Source organism: Megascapheus bottae, chromosome 19 (genome assembly GCF_031878675.1).
Source record: "Megascapheus bottae isolate mThoBot1 chromosome 19, mThoBot2.hap1, whole genome shotgun sequence".
In the NCBI taxonomy this organism is placed as follows: Eukaryota; Metazoa; Chordata; class Mammalia; order Rodentia; family Geomyidae; genus Megascapheus; species Megascapheus bottae.
In genome coordinates, this window is record NC_143527.1 from 16,860,662 (window position 1) to 16,878,900 (window position 18,239).

General features: G+C 43.1%; 1 long non-coding RNA gene across 3 annotated transcripts in view; it reads left to right on the forward strand.

The window, feature by feature from the left end:
- LOC150049670 (uncharacterized) overlaps positions 1–13,998 on the forward strand; it is a 33,625-nt gene extending 19,627 nt beyond the window's left edge. The window contains exons 3-5 of one of the 3 annotated variants that reach the window (XR_016538817.1): positions 1,096–1,328; positions 3,802–3,964; positions 13,259–13,998. This is a non-coding gene — a long non-coding RNA (uncharacterized LOC150049670). The remainder of the gene's footprint in view (positions 1–1,095; positions 1,329–3,801; positions 3,965–13,258) is intronic. The other 2 variants (XR_016538819.1, XR_016538818.1) reach the window with 2 other exon arrangements.
- The last annotated feature ends 4,241 nt before the right edge of the window (positions 13,999–18,239 follow it).

Genomic DNA, 18,239 nt, shown 5'->3' on the forward strand with positions numbered 1-18,239 from the left:
TGTCCTTGGACTTTCTCAAGGTTAGAGCTCTACCACTTGAGCCTCAGCACCATTTCTGGCTTTTTTCTATGTATATGGTACCAAGGAATTGAACCCGGGTCTTCGTGCATGCTAGGCAAGCACTCTACCACTAGGCCCCTCCACTTCTGACTTTTTAATTAGCTAATTGGAGAGAAGAGTGTCCTGGGCTTTCCTGCCTAGGCTAGCTTCAAACTACAATTCTCAGATCCCAAATAACTATGATTATAGGCATCAGCCACCATTGCCTAGTCAAGAGGAGCTGGAGGTGGCGTGAGCCCATTCAAGGAGTGGACTTGGAAGCTACAGGTCAGACAAGGAAAGCTGGGCTGTAGTGCCAGGTGACACTTGGAGGGCAAATTCCCAGGCCCTTTCTCTGCCTCCCCTATCCATTCCAAATTGTTCAGACACAATGTCTTTCATTAGTCAGTTGGCCTTTAACCAGCTCCTCCTGAATCCTGGCTTCACTTTCTCCAGGATACTCCCCTAGAGGGAGATTCTACCACAAGGCCTTACCTCTGAGTAGCTGCTATGTTTTTTTCTTCCCTTGCTTCAGTCCTCCCTCAGCTTACTGAGAATAGTAGGATATATAAGCCCAAAGATCCCTTTATATGTTCCTGTAGTTCCTGATCTGGAAGACTTTGTACTCCAGGACATAACATTTTATGTTCTGTCAGACAATAAGATTTCTACACATTTCATCATGGCATGAAGAGGGAAGAAACTGGAAAGTGCAGTAAGATAGGGTTAGATACCACTGAGGAAGTTCACAAGAGGCCAGATTGCTCCTTTCCAGAGAGATGGGGAAGACTCCCTGGGGGAGAAGACATTTCCTCTGGACACGGAAAAAGGAAGCCGAGCTGGAGAGGTGGTTGAGAAGTAGAGCATGTGCTGTGCACGTACAAGGCCATGAGTCTGATCCCCAGCACTGGAGAGAGAAAAAAATGATAGTTTAAATATAAAGAGATGAATATTTTATCCATTAATATGGATATACTTGATATAATTATCAAGTATATATATTTAATTATTCATGTTTGAAGACTCTTTTCCTTCTTTCTTTTTTTGTGTGTGTAGGTCGTGGGGCTTGAACTCTGGGCCTGGGCGCTGTCCCTGAGCTCTTCAGCTCAAGGCTATCATTTCTACCAGTTTGAGCCATAGTACTACTTCCTCTTTCTTTTCTAAGACTGGGACTTGAACGCTGAATCTGTTACTTTTGCTCATTGACTAGCGTTCTACCAACTGAGTCATGCCTTCAATCTTAGTCTTATTTCTGAGTGTTGAAGTCACTGATGAGAGATTTGGAAACGGTAAGTGGATGGTAAATTGCTGTGTATGTGTGTGTGTGTCCTCACATATGTATACAGACAGGGTTGAGAAAAGGTCTTACTTCAGGGCCTAGACTGGCCTTGAATTTGAGACCCTGCTGCCTTAGTCTGAGTGCTGGATTTTCAAGAGTGGCCACCGCATTTAGCCAACACTTTGAAACATAACTCATTGTTTTTTTGTTTTGTTTTCTGGTATTGAGGCTTGAACTCAGGGCCTAGATGCTGGATATTCAAGGCTGGCACTTTACCAGTTGAGCCACAGCTTTACTATCAACTTTTTTCTGGTTAACTGGAATCTCAAATTTATCAGCCTAGGTTAACCTTGAACCTTGTTCTTCAGATCGCAGCCTACTGAGTAGCTAAGATTATAAGCATGAGTCACTGGCATTGGCTTCATAACTAATTGTTAATATTGCACCCCCCTCACTTCAGAATCAGTGAATTGCCCTATCACTGTCAGTTTGATGACTTTGGGATGGTCACGCAGAAGAATAAGTGCAGAAATCTTTTTGATACCTGCCTGGATAGATCCAATCATCCTTACATCCATTCAACATGACTTCCGATGCTGAAATGCAAAACTTTATCACAGATATTTATAATATCTGTGATGATCAAATGACGGCTTTGCTCAGATATCTAAGCTTCCGATAGGGAAATTGGATTTAGTACATCTTAGGTGACACATGGGAAACAGAATCATTAAGTCAGCATACTAACAAATACAGCCCGTGACAATGTTTTCATTAGTCTCTGGCGGCTGGGATATCTTTTTTACAAACTTTACTATATTAATTTCTACCCAGAGGTTATAGTATTTGACTTAAAGCAACCTGCTAAAATGATATGATGGTAATAATTCTCAAGATGGTGCTAGTAAAATAATTTTTAAAACTCCTTTGTGGAAATAAAAGGTTTCTAACCCCTTGAAGAGCCCATAAAGGGTGGGGATTGGGGATGAGGGAATTTTACTGGAATATGAAATATTAACACTGAATGCCTTAAACCTACTGATGTAAAGAGGAAAGGGGGAAAGACTGTTCTTTCTGGAATCATTTCTAATCATTAAGGGGCAGAGAGACAGGGTTTTTGCCAATGGAAATAAATGACAGTGGAATGGAAGGAAACGGATCATACAATCTGTTCAACCTGCTCATCTTAAACAAGGTAATCTGAGTGCTAAGTGATTTGCCCCAATCACTTATCTTTTGGGGTGTGTGTGTGTCTGTGTGTGCATGTGGGCACACTGGCCCTGGGGCTTGTATTCAGTGCCTGACTGCTATTTCTGAGCAGTTTGCTCAAGCCTAATACACTACCACTTGAGTCACAGCGCCACTTCCGGCATTTTGGTGGTTAATTGGAGATAAAAAGTCTCAGGGCCTTTCCTGGAATTGGATAGTTCCTTTTTACTGGCAGATGTGAGGAAAGGATAAGGTTTGTGTGTCTGTTTGGGGAGGCAGAAATTTGTACCATTGCAGCTTCCATGAGTTTTTCTAGAGTGGGATCTCTAGAAAGCGTTCTTCCAGAATTTTTCTAGAACAAGGTTGTTTTTTTGGCCCAGAAGAGCTGTCAAGACAGAGGGGCATGAAATGGAACACAATTAATTTTGGGCTCTTGATTTCTGGCTCAAGAAGTACTGGGTCCATTTCCAGATTGGAGGCCTACAAAGTAAAAGCAAAATATGGCTACAAACATTCCCCTCTCCCCAACACCCTGAAGTATTTGCCTCTGGAGACTAGCTAGATTCAACCTCTGAAGTACAAGCTATTCTGTTTACTGTGTAATTCTGTAGCCCTGTAATGTCAGGGTGCTTTTTGCAGAGTTAAAGAAAAGACAGCACAGAGTTGCATTTATCATCATGAAGTGTATCTTTTTACAGAAATAATTACCATCATTTCGATTTGATGTTAGCTTTTTGAGACAGGGTTTTACTGTATAGTTGTGGTTAGCTTCAGCTCGGGAGCCTAGATTAATCTGGAATTTGTGGTACTTCTGTCTCTGTCTCCTGATTACCACACCCAGGTAATTATGAATGCCTTGGCACTAATAAAGACTGTCTTGTCCCTAATGTTTGAAGGTCTTTAACCATAGTCAACTAGGTTCTAACAAAAATAGAGCAGCCTGGTCGAAAGGTTCCTTTTTTCCTCCAACACTTATCCTTTCATACCAAGCAGTGGCCAGTATTCTCAGTCCCTGGCTGATTCTGTTTTCTACAATGCTTTCTTATGGGAATCATCACCAGCCAAAAATCACTTTGCTGTAACAAATTGAAGTGAGCATCTTTAAACTCCATAGGGATCTTGCTTAAAAATCTGGGTGAGGAACAATGCTACCTGTTGAGACTGTTTGAGAAAGAGGAGATTGGGGGAAGACAGATGAGGAAGAGAGATGGAGAAGGTGAACTTGATCAGGGTACCTTGTATGGGTAGTGAAGGACCTGTGTCTCTCCTCACAGCCCAGTCTTTCTGTGTATCTAAAGTTGGAACATGAAGGAATCCTACCTTATTCCCCCATGTCAAGCCAGACACCAGGTGCACGTGAACAGGTTGGACCACACACTTGCCACAGGGCCGAGGACACCACCCTTGGCCCCAGGGGACAACAGCTCCTCAAACCAGGTGGGACATTCCACTGTAGGCCTGGCCAAAGACATAGCCCTGGGCTCCCAAAAAACCATAACCCATTTTTTTTTTTTAATTTTCTGCTTCCTTGCACAACCTCCAAACCCACGGGAAGATCTGTGCCCTTTGCTGTTCCTCAATAAACAGACCTCGCCTGTTGAGGATTGAGTCTGGCCTATTTGTTTTCTGTTCTTCTCAATTTCCCTAAATACATGTGCCCATATTATTGCAAGATCCTCTTATACAACTAACAGATGCTAATAGGAATGTATTATTCAGCCACTTAAGTGCTAATGGCTCCTGGCTGTAATCTTAGCTACTCAAGAGGCTGAGATCTGAGGATGAGACTTGAAGTTAGTCTAGGAAGAAAAGTCTGTAAGACTCTTAGTTCCAATAAACCAGCAAAAAAAAAAAAAAATCAAAAGTGGAGGCATAGTTCTAGTACCAGCTATGAGTGAAAAAGCTAAGGGAGAGGTGCCCTGGCCCTGGGTTCAAGCCTCAACACAGGCAAAAGGAAATCAGGATAGCTTCCCAATTCTGTGTTTGAAGTTATTTTAGAAACTGTTACTGAAAGCCAAAAGTAGCTATCAGGGAAGTTCATTGCTAGAAAGGAAATCTCTCCTTCCCATTGTGTTGTTAAATCCCCAAACTACAGGACTAGTTTAAGTGATGTTATTTGTCATTTGACAGGATCCTTTAAATAATGCTAAGAAAAATAATTGATTTGTCTCTTTCAAGCCAGGATGAAGTGGGAACAAGTAATATTACGATTCATTCCTGATTTTTATGCTAGGAACTAGCCCTGGGGGATATGGGTGAAATATTTGCTTCAAGGAAGGAGCCCTTAGCTAGCTGATTCATCCCATCCAGGGTTCCAATAAATAGGTCTTGTAAGCATGAGACTGTGATATGCCAGGAATCTGAAGAAGAGTGGGATAACAGCACAATTATGCAGTTAGCACCTTGTGCCCTATAATTATCATGTCAACTACAGAGCTGGAAAACTGGAGACATTAAATTCTTCTCTTGAAACTTTAGGGGGAAAAAAAAGAAAGCTAGGTGCCAGTGATTCATACTTGTAACCGTAGCTACTCAGGAGGCTGAGACCTGAGGAGTGAAGTTTGAGGCCAGCCTGAGTAGCAAAGTCCATGAGACTTTTATCTCCAATTTGTCATAAAAAAAAAATCCAAAGTGGAGCTGAGGCTCAAGTGGTAGAGTGCCAGCCTTGAGCAAAAAAGCTAAAGGGACATTATGCAGGCCAGGTGTTCAAGTCCCAGTACTCACACCAAAATAAAAGCAACAAATGAGCAGGTGACTTCTAACAATCTCAAATTTGTCCCTGGGTGATTTTTTTTTTCTCAGCCATGAACTAATATAGATGCCTCAGTTCCCTCAATTGTAAGCAGCAGTGACTTGCCCCTCTTTAATGTTAAAAACACTGAGTTATATAAATGAGTGCAAGGCATGGTATTTGGGGCCATGTTCCACTGGGTTTTCTGGGTTAAAGCCTGATTCTCCAGGATTATAGCTGTATTACAGCATCTATAATGAGTTCATGGAATAGGTTCTAATCAAGTGTGATGGATGGCTTTATTAAAAGGAAATTTGGGCACAGAAAGAGCATGTGAGGACAAGCTGAGGAGCTGTTAAGGGGAGCAAAGACTAGTACCATCTGGAATGCCCTAAGAGCTCCCCACCCCATTGTGGAAAGCCAGCAAAGGCAAAGCAGCCCAGCCACCTTTGCCCTTCTAGGGAGGGGCAACCTTATCCCCACCCCCTATGAAGCGGGATATTTGTCGGGGTCCTTCATCCCCAGTCCCTCTTGAGGAGGGATGGGGAAAAACACACCCCAACCAGTCCAAGCCGCAAGAGAAGAGGGCCCACTGTCCTCCCGCACTCAGCCTTGCTTCCCCAGAGCACGAACAGAAACGCCACGCAGCTTCATCAAGGCAGGAATCTCTCTCTCAAAAACTCCTCTCCTTATATTGGGTGCGAGAGCCTATCAGCACAACAGGTGGGCAGGATAAAGAGGTCCACTTGTTTACCCCTACTGCAGGTCTCAGCAGAAAGTTATTAAACATGGCATTACTCGGCCCCCAACATCTCCGTTTTTATCTTAAAAAAGACAAAACTTTGGTTATGTGGGACTACCACCATATTAGATCGGCTCTGCCTGTCTTAGGTGTCTCCAAGCTCATTAGTCTTCTTACCAGTCATGGGATCCTGTCTTAGGTTGATAGGTGTCGGAGACATTCTCCCCCTCCCTGAATTCTTAGCGTAAGAATGTACCTGTATAGGTCCTTGCCCTAAGGTCACTAAGCAACTCATGCCTGCTTGTATTGATATGTAAACATCCTACCACCTGACCTCCTACCCTGAGCAGTACCCCAGCTCTCTCTTGCCTCTCCTGAAGAGGCATATAAGCCCCTGTGTGAAAAATAAAATTCGCAGCTTGATCAGAATGCTTGTCTTGCTGCCTTCTTCGTGTCTCCTGTCCCTTTCATTCCTCCCTCTAGGTTCTCATCCCTAGTTGACAGATAGGCTAACAGCTGGGACTTGCCCATCTTTGACTGCCAGCCGTCCATTTAAGCAAATCAGATCTGAGGGGATGCACCTACTTCCATGGGAGCAGATGCCTGTCGCATTAACACTTTCTGCATTGACTTTGTAGGCAGGCAATAGACATATTCAAGGTAAAAATCACCCAAAGTTAGAATATTGTCATTTGTGCACATAATTCCAGTCCTCACATTCAAAGCATTCTCTGTAGGAACCACAGTGGCAAGGACAATACTCGCAGCAGTAAGGACAGGAAAATACCAAAGTCTCTTTTACTGATGAGCGGGAAAGCATTCTCCTCCTGTACAGGCACTAGTATATACTGAGTGGCTCTGACTACAACAGAGAAAATAGGGAAACATTCACACAAGCCATAGGGAATAGCAGGGCAATGGAAGAAATGGAGTCTTCCAGTCCCCCTTTTTGTTTTAAACTACTGTCCAAAAATGACTCTGGTCCCTTCATTTTAAGGGGGTTTTGGGAGAAGATCCATTTTCTGTAACTTCTTCAAGCTGACTCAGGGGCGTCGTCTCTGTATTTTGTTAGGGACTTTAAAAAGCTTTAGCCTGTTTTCAACTCTTCTGAACCCGAGCACAGGCTTTCTAGATCACTACCACTTAATTCTTTCTCAAGTCTGCGCTTTTCACTTGTTCTTAAACTGTTTACTCCTGTATAGACTTAGATTTACCTTTCACACACACATTCGCGGTCGTTCCAGTCTGAACCCATTTGGTTCTATTCTAAAATCTTTCATTGAAAAATAGAAAATAGGCCTCACCCTCCGCGAGGTAATTTTTTTTTTTTGACATTTCATTAGAAAATAGGCCTCACCCTACTGCTCTGGCCAGAGACTCCCGCGAGGTTCCTCCCTTCCTGGGACATTGCCTCGCCCTCTGCGAGGTTCCTACCTACCATACCCAAAGTGACCTGTGCTTCAGAGGTGATCTGGGAATAATTAAAATCTTTCACACACACATTCACTGGTTTTGTCTTTGAGGAGTTTTCTTTCTCTTTCTCCCTGTGTCTTTCTCTTTTTTCTCTTTCCCTGTGAGCAATTTCAGCCTGCATTTTCCCTGGCCTTTCAGTCTCTTTTTCCTTTCAGATTTCTCTGGTTTTGCAGGTAGTTGCTTCCCTTTCTGTTTACCACCTTTTTTCTTTTTCTCTTCCTCTTTCTCCTTGTCTTTTTCCTTTGTCTTCCTGTCTTTTTCTCTTTCCCTGTGAGCGACTTCAGCCTGCATTTTCCCTTCAGGTTTCTCTGGTTGTTCAGTCTTTTTGTGCCTTTCAAGTTTTCTCTGGTTTTTCACTCTTTCCTCCATGTATCTCTCACTTGGCTCAACTCCCAGTCGTGCCCCTTTCATGCCCCACTTTAGGCGCCAATATGTCAGGGTCCTTCATCCCCAGTCCCTCTTGAGGAGGGATGGAGAAAAACACACCCCAACCAGTCCAAGCCGCGAGAGGAGAGGGCCCACTGGCCTCCCGCACTCAGCCTTGCTTCCCTGGAGCACGAACAGAAACACCACGCAGCTTCATCAAGGCAGGAATCTCTCTCTCCAAAACGCCCCTCCTTATATTGGGTGCGGGAGCCTATCAGCACAACAGGTGGGCAGGATAAAGAGGTCCACTTGTTTACCCCTACTACAGGTCTCAGCAGAAAGTTATTAAACATGGTGTTACTCGGCCCCCAACAGATATCCACTTGGTTTGGGCAGGGGGGTTGGGGGAAAGGGGCTGCTTTGTGTGGAGACCATCTCTGTGTGGTGGACTCTGGTGGGACATGGAATCCCCACCTGGAGGGATGTGGAATCCCCTCCTCCTGACCCTATAACAGAGCCAAGTCCTGGAAGAAACCAGTCCTGCTGATATCTTCAGCTGAGATGTCTTAACTGTGGAAATACAAGAAGATAAAATTCTGTGGTTTAAGCTGCCAGTCTTTAGTATTTTGTTAGGCCAGCCATAGTAGCTGGGCTTCAGTACCTAAATCGTTATTTAAACATGGTCCTGAATGATTCTGTGAAGGCTTTTCTTCACAACAGATTAAATCTACCAGTTCACTGAGTCAAGCTGATTGCACACCATCTTGTAGGTGGTTCTCCTCTAATCAGTGGAAGACTTGAGGACAACTTGAGCCCCCACACCCCCACCCCCAAGAAGGAATTCTGCAGGTGGACTCTGAACTTGGATTGCGCCTCTTCCCGGAATCTCTAGTCTGCCAGATCTGAGAACTAGTTCATTATTCTGTCTTTCTTTGTCCCCTCAGACACTAATGTTGAAACTTAATCTCCACTGTGTGACATTAAAAGAATGCTTCGTTTGACTAGTGTTTTGTGAATGAATGGGATTAGACAAAGTGGTCAGGGTGGAGCCCCATTATCTAATTCTGGTGGCCCTGGCTCACTACGGGGTCTGGGTTGGCCTTGGCCTGTAATCTTAGCTACTTGAGAGGCTAAGATAGAGGACCACAGTGTCAAATCAGCCCAATCAGGAAAGGCTGTGAGTGGTAATCTTCAATTAATTAATAAAACGCTGGAAGTAGAACTGTGGCTCAAGAGTTCAAGCCCCTGGACCAGCAACACCATGAGAGGCAGAGGCAAAGACACAGAGTGTGAGACAGAAAGAGACAGACAGAAATGCACATACACTCACCATGTCTCTAGACCCCATGGGCATCATTAGAAAGCCATCCATAGATACATCCCTTTGATCTTGGACCAGAGCAATAACTAAAAAAGAGACTTCTCATGGGCTCAGTGTGTGGTATTGTTATAACAACTGAAAATAGGCTCTTTCTGCATGTATACACATCTTTTTGGTCTGTTTCTTTGAATAGCCCTGATTAATCGCCGGCCCAAGGCAGACCAAAGAGATGGAAGTGCAGATGGTGCAGTAGTTTGGGGCGGGGCCTGGATCCAGCAAGGGGTAGCTTCCTGGATATCAATGGAGATGTTGGGGCACAAGTTGGAGGTTGAGATCTGTGATGAGTCTGGACAAGACAGGAAGTGTGTCCACTGAGGGCAGTGAGAATGTGGCCTTGGGAGAGGGCACGCCTCCAGTGGCATCACTTTGAAGCCTTGGGGTGGGCACTATGAGAAGATAAGCGCTGGGCACTCGAGGCCCGAAAGAGGGGCACTGGGGACAGGACCTGTGAAGTGGCCTGGGACAGGACAGAGGGCACAGTGCTTAGTATTGATTAGATGCAGCCAGGGTGAGTGTTTCAGAAGTTCACAAGCTTCTACTGTTGGCTGATAGGATCCACCCAGCTGCTTCTGCGAGGATTTTATAGACATATATTTAGGAACTTTATACCACCTCTTTTGTACAGCAGGGAGGAGGTGAACCAGATTGAAGATTATGAAGCAGTCTCGGTAAAGAGGATGATTCATACAAAAGAACAAATACTAAATCTAATTAACCTTTCACAGTCTGCTGGCGCGACCTACATTACCAGTCCACACAAATCAAATCAATTCAACCAACAAATATTTGCCAGATGGCTGATAAGTGCCTTCACGGGAATTAACATCTGATTTAGTGACTTAATTTAATTGTGTGTGTGTGGGGGTACTGGAACTTGAACTCAGGGCCTGGGTGCTGTCCTCAAGATTTTTTTTTTCTCCAGGCTAGCACAGCTCCCTTGAGCCACAGCTTCACTTCCAGTTTTTTGTTGTTTAGTTGGAGGTAAGAGTCTCCTGGAGGGGCTGGGAGTTTGGCCTAGTGGTTAAAGTGCTTGCCTAGCACGCATGAAGACCCGGGTTCAATTCCTTGGTACCACATACATAGAAAAAAGCCAGAAGTGGTGCTGAGGCTCAAGTGGTAGAGCTCTAGCCTTGAGAAAGTCCAAGGACAGTGCTCAGGCCCTGAGCTCAAGCCCAGGACTGGCAAAAAAAAAAAAAAGTCTCCTGGACCTCCTGCCCAGGCTGGCTTTGAACCTTGATTCTCCATTCTCAGTCTTCTGAGTAGCTAGGATAATAGGCATGAGCCATTGGTGCCCGTTCTAAAATTTTCAAATGGACATAAAAGTTTCTATTCCTGAAATCTCTCTTTTTTTTTTTTTGCTACAAATGTCTAGCTTTTCTTCTGTGTACCTTACTTAGACTAGTTTATAACTCAGTTTTAGATTTCAAAATATGACAATCCAAGGACTGGGAATTTGGCCTAGTGGTAGAGTGGTGCTTGCCTAGCATGCACAAAGACCCTGGTACAACTCCTCGGTACCACATACACAGAAAACGCCAGAAGTGGTGTTGTGGGTTAAGAGGTAGAGCTCTAGCCTTGAGAAAGCCCAAGGACAGTGCCTAGGTCCTGAGCTCAAGCCCCAGAGCTGGCAAAAAATAAAAAAGAAGATGAAAATACTACGATCCATCTTCCATCTTACCTTTGCCAGGTGTTTGATTTTGCTGGCTTTTTTTTTTTTCCATCATGGGGCTTGAACTCTGGGTCTGGGCACTGTCCCTGAGCTCTTCAGCTCAAGGCTAGTGCTCTACCCCTTGAGCCACAGTGCCACTTCCGGTTTTCTGGGGATTAATTGGAAATAAGAGTCTCTCGGACTTTTATTCCTGGGCTGGCTTTGAACCACGATCCTCAGATTTCAGCCTCTTGAATAGCTAGGATTATAGGTATGAGCCATCAGCGCCTTGCTGGCTTTCTTTTTTAATTCTTATTATAAAGGTGATGTACAAAGGGGTTCCAGTTACGTGAGTCAGGTAAAGAGTACATTTCTTCCATTGGCTTTCTTGAAGTTGGAAAGGAAACAAGCATCCATGTGCCTAATCCTGGCTATCTGAAGAAGTACAATGATGGACTTTCCTTCCTAGCTGACATTTCCCATCCTTCCTTATCTGATCTTGGGTTCAGAGATGTGAGAACTATCTCAGACATGCCAGAAAAAAGCCTGGAAAAGGACCATAGCTAAGTAATTAGAAGATGAGATGTGAGCCCTGGAGGCCACCTGCAAAGCTGTGTGAGGACTAATTAATTCTACCTGTGAGGTTTTGTTTTAGGTAAAGAAAGTAAGGCCAGTTGGGCTTGGATTTGTTTTTCTTTTTTCCTTTATTGTCAGTTGTGGGGCTTGAACTCAGGGCCTGGGCACTGACTGTCCTTGAGTCTCTTTATGCTAGCATTCTACTACTTGAGCCACAGATCTACTTCTGGTTTTTGAGTAGTTAACTGAAGAGTCTCATGGAGACTTTTCTGCCTGGGCTGGCCTTGAACTCAAGTTTCTCCTTCCTCTGTCAGCTTCCTGAGGGTTACCACACCTGGATCTTTTTCACTGATAATCTAAGACAACAGGAAAATCTGAGAACAGAACATTCTCTCTTTGTTACCAATTTTAGTAATGTGGTCACCATTACTGAGATTCTTCATCATCACTTTCTTAGTTCAGGGGTCCTTGGCCTCAAAGAACTGGCTGGCTATGCTGAGAAAACCCTGAACTCAAAACTGTTGGATTTTTTCAGTACAAGGGCTTCACACTTGCCAGGAAAGCATTCTACCACTGAGCTGTATCCCCAGCCCCAAATGCAAAACTTGAACACAGGTAAAATAGGAAATGATTCTTAATTAATATTTGCTTTAAGATACAACTCCCAGTCACCTAGTTTAAAATTTCCATTGTTTTTGCAACCTCCGCAGAAGCCTGTTTACTGAATGCTGTGTGTTCTTTTTACTGACCATCTGGCCATAACCTAGCTGCACTGCAAGGCACACCTCCAGAATTGTGGGATTGAACTGTCAAACTTTGGAACCTGTCCTGATAAACCAGGCTGATTTTCTAAATTGTAATTAATAGAAGGGTTACATTATATTCACCAGATAGAAGGTGCATTACTTCACAAACATTGATACCCTTTCTCATGTCTTGGTCCCCATTTCCCTCCCCCTACCCCCTCCCCTCATCTTATTTTCCCCCTTCCCTATCGTATTTCAAATAACCAAATAAGCATATATACAATATATCCGATAACAAGGTAAGATACTATAACAATATGAGATAACCAAGGGACAGCAAAAGAGATGAGAAATAACATAGGACAACAATCACACATTATATGGCTTTTGTTTCTATATCCTGGAGGTCCTTTCATTTAGCGTCATCCTATATGGCCTTATATATCTAGGTTTTGCTCTATTGTAAACCTCTGCTAGGAGAGCCCAAGGTTTCTACTGATTATGTCAAATGAGGGAAACCATTGAGCCTTTGTTCCTTTGAGTCTGGCTTACTTCACTTGATATGATTTTTTTCTAAGGCTTTCCATTTCCAATCCTAGTGGATTTAGTATGTCCTTATTTCTGGATGATTGGGTAAATGCCAAGTAGTGGAATTGCTGGGTCTTAGGGGAGCTCTATGTTTAGTCTTTTACCAGGTTGATCTTTATGGCCCTGCCAAGTCATCAGAAACACTTGCCCAGAGGCCAGGTGTTAGTAGCTCATGCCTGCAATCCTAGCTACTCAGGAGTCTGAGATCTAAGGATTAATGTTCTAAGCCAGCCTGGGCAGGAAAGTCCTTGAGACTCTTACCTCAACTTAATCACCTCCAGAAAACTAGAGGTGATGCTGTAGCTCAAACTGGTAGAACACTAGCTTTGAGCTGAAGAGCTCAGGGATAGCATCCAAGCCCAGCGTTCAAGCCCCAGGACCAACAAAAAAAAAAAAAAAAAAGGAAAAAGACTGAAAAAAATGAAAGATCCATTGTGAGTGTGCATTGCTTATTTTGATTTCACTTGTTTTACATTTTAGGTGGAAGAGATGAAATGGCTGGATATGGAGGCAAAGAGAAGGGAAATCATGTCACAAAGGACTTTAGTAAGATTTTTCTGAAACTATAAAAAGCTTTCCATTGGGACTTCCTTGCCTACAATCCTTTAGCAAGATTGCTGGAACTCAAACACATATTATCAAATCACATGATGAAGACAAACATTTATAGGCAGCGCCTTTGTCAGGGAACAGCATAGGGATGGGAAATTATTGATCTCTTTCTATTTGCAGGGCTGATCGTATTCAATCCTGCGTTAGATTCAGAGACAGGGTCCTTACCAGAATAACTGTCATAAGGAATGGCGCAGTGTCCAGCAAATGCCACTAGCAAAATTACGCTGCTCCCTCAAGAAACACCTAAGAGGCGGAAGTATGGCTTAAGTACAGAGCACTGAAGTCTAGCAACTCAAAGCCCTGAGTTCAGATCCCAATATCCTGTGTTCTTTGACATCTCTCCGAGGTCCGTAGGTGTGATGAGGCAGGTTATAATTTCACAGCCCGATGGAGTGCTGTACCCCCAGGGCTGGAGAGGTCATCTGACCGTTGTCAGCAATGTTTGGACCCACCCAGCTGTTAGAGAATCCTCGACAATTGTTTATTTGAAGCCATTCCAGAATGTTCCTGTCCTAAGGAGTGGCTGGGCAGGTCTTCACCCAATGACTGGCCATCTTTTACTCAATAGAGGCATTTTACTGTCATAATGGGTTAATGTCCCTGCCTCCCCCAATGAAATTGGTACTAAATAAAAGTTACTTAAGCTATAATACCTTTGATTAGTTGTTGGAAAATAAAAAAATGTACTATTTTAGCAAGCTAATTCATCATGATTGCTGTCTTGCTTCTGCAGAATTAAATGCAAGAGTTAGCAATGCCTCAAACGAATACTTGCTTCTGGTAAATGAAGATTCGCCAGAAGTGTGCTAAGGATCTCAATCATTCAGAGAATGCATGGTGAATCATTTGCTAGAAAGCTTTCCCTTCCTCAAACACTAGGTCCACTGGTATAGACGGGACCTAATAAAGACTGGACCATCAATGGATTGTCCAGAGGCTCAGAGACCAGTGTCAGGGTACAGATTCCCATGGATTATTTGCTAGCCATCTAGCCAGCTAGGCAGCTGGCTTTAGAAAAGGGTTCATGGATAATGTGTCTGATGAGAAATGGAGCCAACTATTAGATCTGGAGAGGTTGTTGGGTGATTCACATCTGTATCCCAGCTTCTCAAGTGGCAGAGATGAGTAGTATTGCCAGCTGGGGCAAAAAAAAAAGTTACCCAGATCATATCTCAATCAGTGAATTACGCATGGCAGCCTACTGTGTCAGGAAGCTTCAGAAAGAGGATCATGGTGCAGACAAGCCCTTGGCATAAATGTGAGACCCTAAGGAAGAAATAATTAATGAGGAGTCTTCAGTTCCCATTTCCTGCATAGGGAGTAGACATGTTTCTCTTTTTCTCTCTATGCTAACTTTGTTACACTAAAATAAACATCTCCCACACTCTCCAAATCCTGGAAAGCTGCAATCCCCTTAACCATCCAGCTCTATCCCACTATTTACCTTACTACCATAATCTCTCTTTCTTGCCCTCTATTAAACCCCTTGCTTTGTCACTTTAAAAAACAACAACCACCACCACCAATAGCTGAAAAAAGAGAAAAGGTTGGAGGCTTGGCACAAAGCCTTGAGTTCAAAAATAGATATAGAGAGGACATTTTTGAGTGTGGGGTTGTCTAATGAAGGCTGGAGGAAACAATTAATTTGGGTGGTTATGTGGGACCTCATCCAATCTAGAATATGAAAATTGGACAAGAGTGTAGACATTTGGGGGAATGAAAGAAGCTGCCTTTGAGGAAAGTGTGAATAGGTCTGCAGTTGGAAGGATAATAAAAGAAACAAAAGATGGAGGCATGTGAGGTGACTGGCCAGTCATGTGACCAGGCTGGGATACTGGCAAGCCTAGATGCCAGTCTGGAGCTTATTGATTTCATTTGTAAATGAGGAGCCCCGGAATGGTAGCATGGTTCTTTGTTCCAGGAAGATAACCCTGGATGTAATATGTTGGGTGGATTGGGAAGAAGATGTTGGATATTAGGCAGTTACTGAAGGAACTTAGAAGAGTTTGAACCAGAGCCATGTTCCAGAGAGGAACAGATTTCAATCAGAATAGAGGAAGAAAAACCTCAAAGCAAAGATGAACTAATTATTAAGGTATATCCTTAGCTATACAGTAGATGTTAATGTGCTACAGACTGTAACAGTTCATTTTAATGTGTCGACTGGCCTGGGTAAGGTGACGAGGTTTTTCAGGATGTTTCTGTGAGAGTGTTTTGGGATGTGGTCCACATTTCGGTTGGTGGACTTTGAGTCCAGCAGATAACCCTCCATAATCCAGAAGGGAGTCCACTGAAGGCTTGTATGGAAGGACGGACCTCCCTGAGAAGCAGGAACTTAGCCAGCAACAGCCTGCTGACTTGGCCCGCTGCTGGTCCTGTGCCTCCAACCTGCTGGCTGCTCCAGAAGATTTTGGGTTTGCCAAGCTTCCTCAAGTATATGTGAGTCAATTTCTTAAAATCAATCTCTGTCTTTCTCTTTCTCTCTCCAGTTCTGTATCTGTGGGTTCTGTGTCCATGCTTTCTACCAACTCAGGATAGAAAGTACTTGGTAAAAATGTACAGCTGGACACAGTGACTGCGGGCCTTTAATCCTAGTGGGCGGGAGCAATTCCCGGAGTGAAGCTGAAGGTCATTCTGGGCAAAAAGAAACTGTGAGAATCCCTCTCAACCAATGTCTAGGCATGGTAGAGGGTGCCTGTCATTGCCAGCAACGTGAGAAATCCCAAGTAGAAGGATCAAAGCCTAGCAAGCACAAAGTAAGAACTCCCCTCACACATTACCAATGCCAAAATGGGTTAGAGGCAAAGCCCAAGTGGTAGATTACTTCCTAACAAGGGCTAGCCCCTGAATCCAACATCCTGTACTGCCAAAGAAAATGTCTAAACAGGACATACACAGACCTCTTTTTTTTCCTTGCTGCTATTTGCTAGACAGTATAGCAACTGTCTACAACATCATTTATATTACATTAGATGTTACAAATCATCTAGAGTTTACTGAAAGTATATGAGAAGGTTATGGAAATATCAGATCATTTTGTTTTATCTTTTTAATTATATAATATATATAATCTGCTTTTATTACCTAATTATTTTGTCTCGATTTTCAATTATTTTGTGAGTTTCAATGAATATTTTTCTTTTTCTTTTCAAATTTTATTGTAAAGGTGATGTACAGAGGGGTTACGGTTACCTAAGTAAGGTAAGGAGTACATTTCTTTTGGAACAGTGTTATCCTTTCCCTCGTTTTCTCCCATTTCCTCCCAACTCCCCTCCCCTGCCAACCTGTAAACTTAATTTCCAGCGTAGTGTCCAGTGCGTGTCACTGCTACGTTGTCCCTCTGTTTCTGTGGTTCCCCATTCCCAAATCTGATATACTTACATATATGACAAAGGGCACAGAAATCAAAAACAATCACAATAGACCAAGGGGAAAAAAGAAAGAGAAAAAGAAATAACTAAAAACAGTACACTAGAAGAACCTCTCCCATTTCTTAGAATTATCAGACCATTGTATAGAAGAAGAATTTGGAATCTGCAGTACTTTAAGCCTCTGTTCTTGACTGGAAGATGGTAAGTGTATGCGTACATGTCTGTTCCTAATAAAAACCTATTGACATTGACAAGCTGGATCCTGGCAGCTCACACTTGTTATCCTAGCAACTTCAGTAGGCTGAGACCTGAGGATCTCGGTTTGAAACTAGTCCAATAGGGAAGTCCATGGGACTATTTTCAATTAACCAGCAAAAAGCCAGAAGTGGAGGTCTGGCTCATGTGGTAGAGCACAAGCCTTGAGTGGAAAACGTCAAGCAAGAGCACAAGGCCTTGAGTTCAAAGCCCTAGTACCAGCACAATAAACACACACACACACACACACACACACACACACACACACACACACACACACACACAAACACTGGGAGCCACTGTCTTAAGACTTAGTCTTTCTGTCACTATTTGTATCATACAATCTCTCTGCCTCATCCTATGCACAATGGCATCAATGGATTGCTTGGGCCAGTCAGCAACAGTTATGTTGCACCTAGGGTCAGGAGCAGGGAGGAGCTGAGCTTCAGAGCTGAACTTCACTCTCTGGTGTTCTCCACCCTGCACAGCTCTGATGCCTCTGGGATTATGTCTTGCCTCCCCTTATTCCTGATTGTATAGAACAAACATGGTCGAGAACATTGGACAGAGAGAGAAGTCCTGGGTCAGCTAGCCTGGGACCTACCTGTTTAAGATCAGGGATCATAGAGTTGTTAATCTTATATTTATCTTGATGTCCCCCAGGCTTTAGTGCTGGGCAGAGAGTCAAGGACCTAGAAGACTCTCAATAAATGTTTAATGAACTAATAAATATTTGTCTAATGACACAGGGCAATTAAACCAAAGAAGACACAAATCAACACTGGGACTGTAAATAATCAGTCTCCTAAGCAGAAAGTTAGCCAGGTTGAAAGAATATCTGTTGTATTAATGTGTCTAGAGAAGGCCTTGCCCCAAAAGAAGGCAGAATGTGGAAGAATGGAATGTGTAGATTACAACCAAAATGTTTCTAACTCATAATCAAAACAAGGCCTGATGCATTAGCCTTGAAACAAATACATGATATCATCAAGAGTAGAAAAATATTTTTTAAAGAATTTATTAATGTTGATTTTTATATCATATTTTAAATGACAAGTTTAACAAACAAGTGTTCAAGGAGGGGAAAAATATTTTATTAAGCAACATTCTATACTCTTGTTTGAAAGCCATTCCTGAAGTTAATCTTTTAATATTGTTTGATGTATATACTTCCTCTTTAAAAAATGTCACTACTGTAAGATTTGGGGTTGCTGGGTTAC